The 7,711-nt window shown below is 40.9% G+C and overlaps 1 non-coding gene across 1 annotated transcript; it reads left to right on the top strand.

Moving 5' to 3' along the window:
- Window positions 1-4,224: 4,224 nt before the first annotated feature.
- LOC136171299 (small nucleolar RNA SNORA26) lies at window positions 4,225-4,347 on the top strand. Its single transcript, XR_010663839.1, has one exon. It is a non-coding gene; the product is annotated as a small nucleolar RNA SNORA26 (small nucleolar RNA).
- The last annotated feature ends 3,364 nt before the right edge of the window (window positions 4,348-7,711 follow it).

Here is a 7,711-nt window from a genome sequence, read left to right as displayed (position 1 = left end):
CTGGGTTGGATCCCTGGGTTGTGAAGATCCCCTGGAGAAGGAAACGGCTGCCCACTCCAGTATTCTGGCCTGGAGAATCCCATGGACTGTATAGTCCATGGGGTTGCAAAAAGTCAGACACAACTAAGCGACTTTCACTTAACTCTGATATATATATAGATCATATTGCCAAATCTTCTTAGTCATCTCTTAGATCACTGTGCCCAAACTATCAGTACAAATTAGAAAAAAATGACGAAATTCTTTAACTATTTGCCAAAATCTAATAGTTTGGTAATCTTGAAAAATGTGTTATCACTTTGCATGCTAAGTCGCTTCAGTTGTGTCTGACTCTTTGTGACCCTATGGACTGTAGGCTGCTGGGCTCCTCTGTCCATGGGATTTTCCTGGCAAAAATATTGGAGTGGGTCACCATGCCCTTCTCCAGGGGATCTTCCCAAGCCAAGGATTGAACCCTCATCTCCTGCGTCTCCTGCATTGCAGGCAGACTCTTTGCCCACTGAGCCACCTGGGAAGGCCTATTGTCACTCTGTCTTCCTTTAAATTCCACCACAAGAGTGACCCAGCTCAGAGTGAGTCTGTTGGTAGCTGACTATGGTTTTACACTATTTCAGATCGAAGTGGGTACTGATGATAAGTGAAGAGTTTCTAGCAGATGATCAACTCAGCCCTGTTTGTCTGGGATGTTCTTGATGTTGCCACTCAAAGTCCTGGGTCCCAAGAACCACTCAATCTTGGGCAAATGTGTTTCCAGCTTAGTTAAGTGACTGCTAAGAGACCATTCTAGCAAAGGCCACATAACATCGGCAAGTATTACCACGATTTCCTGTGGTGCAGTACTGAGTTTGTTCTGTTTGCTGCCGGAAATATTCTTCCTTACTCTATTTCTCACCACAAAAGCAAAGCTATATGGCAATAATTCTTTTCCATATATTACAAGTTAGACATCTCATCTTATAATCAGTATGTGAACACACATATGCTTCAGAAACTGGACATTTAGGCAGTCATTGTGTAACAGGGGTCTAATAGGAGACGCTATTATTTTTGACAGCTGAAAGTGGTGAATCATACTATTTGGTAATCTTAGTTTGCTAGTTATCATGAACAAAACATTTTTAATATGGCATGATTCTGCTTAGCCCTCTGCCCCTCCTTGTCAATGCCTCTACTGTGTCTCCTGAGAGACCCAATATGTTAGGGCATGTCTATTGAAAATTGAAGCTGTATAATCTATTACCACGCAGAATAGAAATCAGTTTCATGCTGCGGGTAGCATTGAAACAGGCTTGTTACATGTGCAGATTCTTCTGACAAGAGCATCCCCAGTTGACCAGCAGATGGGCACTGATGAGGCTATGTGTCTCCCATTTAATTTATAGTTGGAGCTTCCACCTTTGAGGTCTCCCTAGCTTTTCAATGGTACATTTTGCACCTGTGCAGTGTTACTTAATCCCAGAGACTATTTCCCTCTTTATCCTGTGGAATTATCAAGAGAGGCCAATTAAGGGGTGGGGGGGGGGGGGGAAGGCAATTCAGGGAAATAGAAATGTGCTGTGTCCCAGAGGTTATGAGATGGCGCACATGAGGGAAAATGAATTCATCTTTGAATTTGCTACTGTAATTTAAAAACAATGTTATCTATACCTATGTGTGTGTGTGCTCTTTGTGATCCGTTGGACTGGTTCCTCTGTCCATGGGATTTTCTGGAGTGGGTTGCCATTTCCTACTCCATACACACACACACACTCACACACACACACACACACACATATATATATAAATCGGCACATATTGCAGAAAGTTTTAATGAGTTTTAAAACTCTGTAAGACCCTGGTTTGATTCCTGGGTTGGGAAGATCCCCTGGAGAAGGGATAGGATACCCACTCCAGTATTCTTGGGCTTCCCTGGTAGCTCAAATGAAGAAGAATCTGCCTGCAATGCAGGAGACTTGGGTTTGATCCCTGGATTGGGAACACCCCCTGGAAGAGGGAATGGCAACCCACTCCAGTATTCTTGCCCTAGAGAATTCCATGGACAGAGGAGCCTGGCGGGCTACAGTCTATGAGGTCGCAAAGAGTCAGGCACAAATGAGTGACTAAGCACATTAATTCCTTATGTCTATAATTCACATATTTGCAAAGCTCCTACTGTATAGATTAATGACAACAGATAACTCTTTCTTCTCTTCTTTCCTTGCCAGAAAGAACAGAGGTCAGTATCACATAACTCCTGTACCAGTTGGAGGAAAGTAGAAGATGCACTCGTTCCTATTTTGCAGAGAGACCATCACACAACGGCATTGCGACACCTCCAGCAAGCTCACTGTTTGCCAGCACGCCTGAAATATGATCAAGTCAGAGCTCTTACTTCCCTGCGAGCTGTCTGGCGGGAAAATGAACCTAATTTTTCTCTTGATTTTGTCTTGTTCTGAAAAATGTACTTTATTAAGTTTTCAAAGATTGATTTTATGGTAGTTTTTTTTTTATGATAATGCTTAAGCACAGACAGGAAGGATATCAAAACATTAGAAATTCCATATTAGAACTTTTGTATTAGAAGTTTTGTGCAACCTAAATTGGGAAGGGATTGAATTTAAATATATAAACTGGAATAAGTGGAGTATTTTCACAGTTCAAGGTTTCAGTTATAGCAGTGTTTCCTTCTGCTATGTCAAGATTGTGACCTTCTAAATCCATTCTTATTTTGAAGTGCTTAAAAGGCACTTACCCATTTATGTCCTATTTTAACTGAAGCAGCAAGTTTTGGTGCTATGGAATTAAATCTGATCAATTATGGAAGATTTTATGTAATTTTTATGCTTATATTAGAAAGATTTAATAGTGCCCTAATTGCTTAATATAACTGCTTGGATTTCATTAAGATAAAATTATAGTAGATTATTGTAATATTTAATTATGAACAAGAGACTTGGCTTCATCACAGGGAGTTCTGACCAAATACTTAAGCTGAACCCTGTGATTCAGTTTCATTCAGTTCAGTCTCACAATTTCAGATCCTACAACCATGGTGGTTATGCTATTTCAATAATCCAGTCCTGATATAGGTAGGTTTTCCCCTCGTCACAAAAAGCTCAGTCAACACATTAGTAAGCTCTGTACTCAGAATTTTACACTAATACAGAGTTCAGAAAACTAAGCAAGTTTTAAAGATATCCAAACTTTTTTTTTGAAGTTTTGATATATCCCTACTGTTTCTTTATTTCTTTTGGTGTTTCCTTTTGCTAAAAGAAGCATTCAAAGTATTGGCAAAAGAATATTCATATGCAATGAATATTCTTTATAGATAAGTTTTATAGCAAAAGCAGTTTTATTTCAAGACTTTTATAATATTTCCTTAAGATTTTACAGAAACATCTTAACTTGGGCAACCTGGTTTGGTTCATCCTTCAGCTTCTGTGTTGATTATTTAAACTCTGTCTATTCCCAAAAGACTTTCAGTTGGCTCACAAAAATACACACAGTGCAAAAGAAAGATAAATAAATTAGGAAACTGAGGAGATAGGAAAATGAGAAACATTTATTTTAAAAAAATCTAAATAGTCATCTCTTTGCAATCCCTTGGACGGCAGCCCACCAGACTCCTCTGTCCATGGAATTCTCCAAGCAAGAATACTGGAATGGGTAAGCCATTCCATCCTCCAAGGGATGTTCCCAACCCATGGATCCAACTCAAGTTTCCTGCATGGCAGGCAGATTCTTCACTATCTAAGCCACCTACCTGCCAAATAATTGGTAGGGAGATGGAACTCATAGATTTCACTTTCACTCTTTCATCACTAGATCAGACTTCTCAACCTTGTCTGTATGTTCAGATCAACTGGGAAGCTTCTTTTAAAAAAGACAAAAGATTTATTTGATCTGAAGAGAAACCAGAGTATCAGGGAAGCTTTTTAAAAAACCACAAATGTCTACCCTCTACCTCTGATAAGTTATGTAAGAATTTTGAGGGTGAGGTCTGGGCACTGCTACTTTCAGAAAATTATGGAGGTTATTCTAACATGCAACCGAAATTAATAATTATTGCCCTATGCCAAAAAACCCACAAAAACAAACCAATAACACTCCTCAACATGTTCTCTCCTAGTAAATGTAATGAAAGTTACAAGACTATCATAGCAACCCATTCAGTTTCTTACATTATTTTATCATCTCCTTTTATCTCCATAGTAACCCTCTAAATAAGCATATATGCCCTTTCCAGTGCCCTTTTAAGGCTGACGCAGTGCCTTAAGAGGCTAAGGCAGGAGGGTAAAGAAAGTCTCCATAAAACCCAGAGAAGAGATTTTTAGAACTCCTCTCTGAATCCTGTCTGGAGTCACAACTGAACCGGAAGATTTTAAGTCTTAGCACTTACTAGTATGTGTATAGTTAATACAAAAGTCATTAAATTTAAACTTGACCTTCAAAAAATAAATAAATAAACTTACTGCAATAATTAAAAATAAATAAATAAATAAGCATATAAGCACTAGTTTTCTCTCCCTTATACAGATGAGATCAGATTAGTCAGCTTGGTGAGGTCACCCAGCAAGAATATGGGGAACTCAAATTCAACCTTAGGCTGACATCACAAAAACCTTTTCCTTAACTTAATCCCTATATCCCAGTCCTAGAATTGTCATTCCATGTAACTCTTAGTAAAAACATACATGCTAATAAAGCAAATGGGAGGAATGCTGTCAGCAAAGGACTTACTCTATTATTTTTCTTTCTTGACAGTAAGAAACAAACAAAATAAAACACCGATAAAAGGGTTGAACAAATTCGGTTACCAAGTGCACCTCACGCCCGCCCAGAGATAACCGGAAGAGAAGCAGCGGCACCGTAGCCCAGTCCGATTCCTTTTCTGAAGACTGTGTATTGTTCTCTGTAAATGACTGCTTGTCATTTACATTTCTTGTGTTCTGATAAAGGGCTGTCATAACTTTAAGGTAACCTTCAAAGAAATCATCTAAAATCAAATGCTTATAGATCTCTTTCTCCCTACCTCATATCTTAAAATGAATATTTGAGAAGGAAATCCTTTCACCACCTCTTCTTTGGGCAGGAAAAATGGATTGCATTTTCCATATGCAAGGCAGCATTTCTGATGAACCTCGAGATAGTCTGGTGTTTTATGCACCTGTCACTTCATTCCCTCAAAGTAGTTTTGTTTCTTGACAACTTGTTCAGTGGTATCAAGAGGCCAGGGAGAAGCTGAGCTAAATTGGGTGAGAAATTCCTAAATGATACTTATATTGAGGAGTGGCTTCTTATAAACCTACTTCAGAGTGAAGACCTGGGGAGTAAAGAGGCCCTAAGATTTTCCTGGTGCCCAATATTGCATCCCTTTATCTTGATAAGGTACATTTTAGAAAATCCTTGTAGGAGACAGAGACTGGGTGAGTGTGTTCATTCTGACACATTCTTTATGATGATAGAAACATTAGTAGCTTCAACTGGCCAGTCAAGGTGGGAAGATTTGGGATCAGTTTTATTTTCCACTATTTATTATTTATCTTTAAGACTCATGTGTTTTCTCGAGTGCACATTTATACTTTATAATAATAATTGATAAATGAAATAATGAACAAAAGGCATGCACATGGCCTCAGTGGACACCTGAAAAGAAGCAAAAAAACTGGAGAACCATATCATGAAAAATCATCAAAGACCAATTAAAACGGCACACAGCATTTTGTCAATGATAGGCAATGTTTCTGGGAATCTTGGAAGGGAGAAGGGGAAAACTGGGTGGGTACTCGAGCCATCCCAGAGGAAACTGCTGGACAAGTTGGCAGTTTGCCCAGCTGAGTTCTTCAAAGAGCAAGGTAACTGAACACACAACTGTGAACCTCTTTAATCGAGAATCCTCCTTGTCAAGATAATGAATGACATCCCTGAAGGAATTAAATGAGGGTGGCCTTGCAGCTCTGTGTGAGGGTGTTAGGCTCAGTCGTGTCTGACTCTTTGCGACTCAGTGGAGCTCACCAGGCTCCTCTGTCCATGGAATTTTCCAGGCAGTAATACTGGAGTGGGTAGTTATTTCCTTCTCCAGGGGATCTTTCTGACCCAGGGATCAAACCCAGGTCTGCTGCACTGCAGGCAGACTTCACCGTTTGCGCCACCAGGGAAGTCCTCTGCCAGGCACAAAAGGGGGTGTGGAGGGAAGTTGAGGATTCTGCTGTTACCATCTTTCTGCTCCCAAGCCTGGAACTTTCTTTAAAAAAATAATAATGAAATATCTTTACCAGATTGTGTTTTTCCCAGTTAGAGAAAAGAGGGTCTTAGAGACTGGTTTAGGGATTCGGAACCCAGGCCAGAGAAGCATCGCGGGGTAAACATTACTCTCTGCAAGCTCGTCTTGCTCACTGGGGAGCAGTGCAATGGCATCTTCTGACAGATGGTTTGGTGATTTTGTTATAAGGAGTTTCATTTCCGAGGATGAATTATGAAGACTTTTTTTTACCCTCTCTATTGTTGTCTTAGGGCTATCCTATCTGGAAATGTGTTAATTAAGTTATCATGCATTGCTAACCCTGCACGTTTGATACAGGCAAATTACTTCTTATGAGACAGCTTCTCCTACTTAGAAGAGCAGCTGAAGTAATTCAAACCAAGAGAGCAGTCCAGAAGGGTCTGGCTTGAGAGATGGGCTTTGCGATAAGAAAGAATTGTCAGCTAAAAAACTGCACAGTGCAGAGTTGTGAGTTAGGTTATATTTTGGGCAAAATGAGGACTGCAGCCCGGGAGACAGCACCTCAGTTCTGGAGAGACTGCTCCAAAGAGGCAGAGGGGCAGGTCAATATATCAGATTTTTGTGAAGGGGGAGTTCAATGCAATCAAGCACTCATTTTACAAAAGGTTTTCTGCTAGTCACAAGAAGCTGATGGCATCATGAAGGGATTTAATACTTTTCTATATGAAGGGATGCAAAGATTGGGATCATGAAATCAGCTCCTGAAAATAGATAACTATCTAAAGACCTGTCCCACCAGATTCCCTGGAGCACAGAGTGCCTCACTTTACCCTGAGCTCTTTCGGGAGGTGTTGAGGGTCAACAGCTGCAGCAGCACAGGGTTCAGTCTCCACAGAGGCAGACGGCAAACGCCCTTGTTGTTCAATAGCTGGCAATGCTCTTATTGTTCAGGCACTCAGCGGTGTCTGACTCTTTGCAATCCCATGGACTGCAGCACCCCAGGCCTCCCTGTCCTTCACCATCTCCCAGAGTTTGCTCAAACTCGTGTCCATTGACTCGGTGATGCCAGCCAACCATCTCATCCTCTGTCACACCCTTCTCCTCCTGCCTTCAATCTTCCCCAGCATCAGGGTCTTTTCAAATGAGTAGACTCTTCGCCGACAAAGTATTGGAGCCTCAGCTTCAGCATCAGTCCTTCCAATGAATATTCAGGACTTATTTCCTTGAGGATTGACTGGTTTGATATTCTTGCAGTCCAGGGGACTCTCAAGAGTCTTCTCCAGCACCACAGTTCAAAAGCATCAATTCTTTGGCGCTCTTGGCAAGTGCCAATTTGTATTTGGCAGAGTAAAGAAATGAGCAGACCAGGCTCAAAGGCAGGCAGGATCCCTGTGGTGGCCCTTGGGTGGGTCCATTTCTCTTTCTGTTTTGCCTCCTCATCAGACTTGTCATCCACCCAGATCTCTGTTTCCACAGGTCACTCTCCCAGCTGCCTTCCTACTAAATCTC

The sequence above is a fragment of the Muntiacus reevesi genome, chromosome 6, assembly GCF_963930625.1.
Source record: "Muntiacus reevesi chromosome 6, mMunRee1.1, whole genome shotgun sequence".
NCBI classification, from domain to species: Eukaryota; Metazoa; Chordata; class Mammalia; order Artiodactyla; family Cervidae; genus Muntiacus; species Muntiacus reevesi.
The sequence above is the reverse complement of the archived record's forward strand: the minus strand, read 5'-3'. Positions and strand labels throughout refer to the sequence as shown.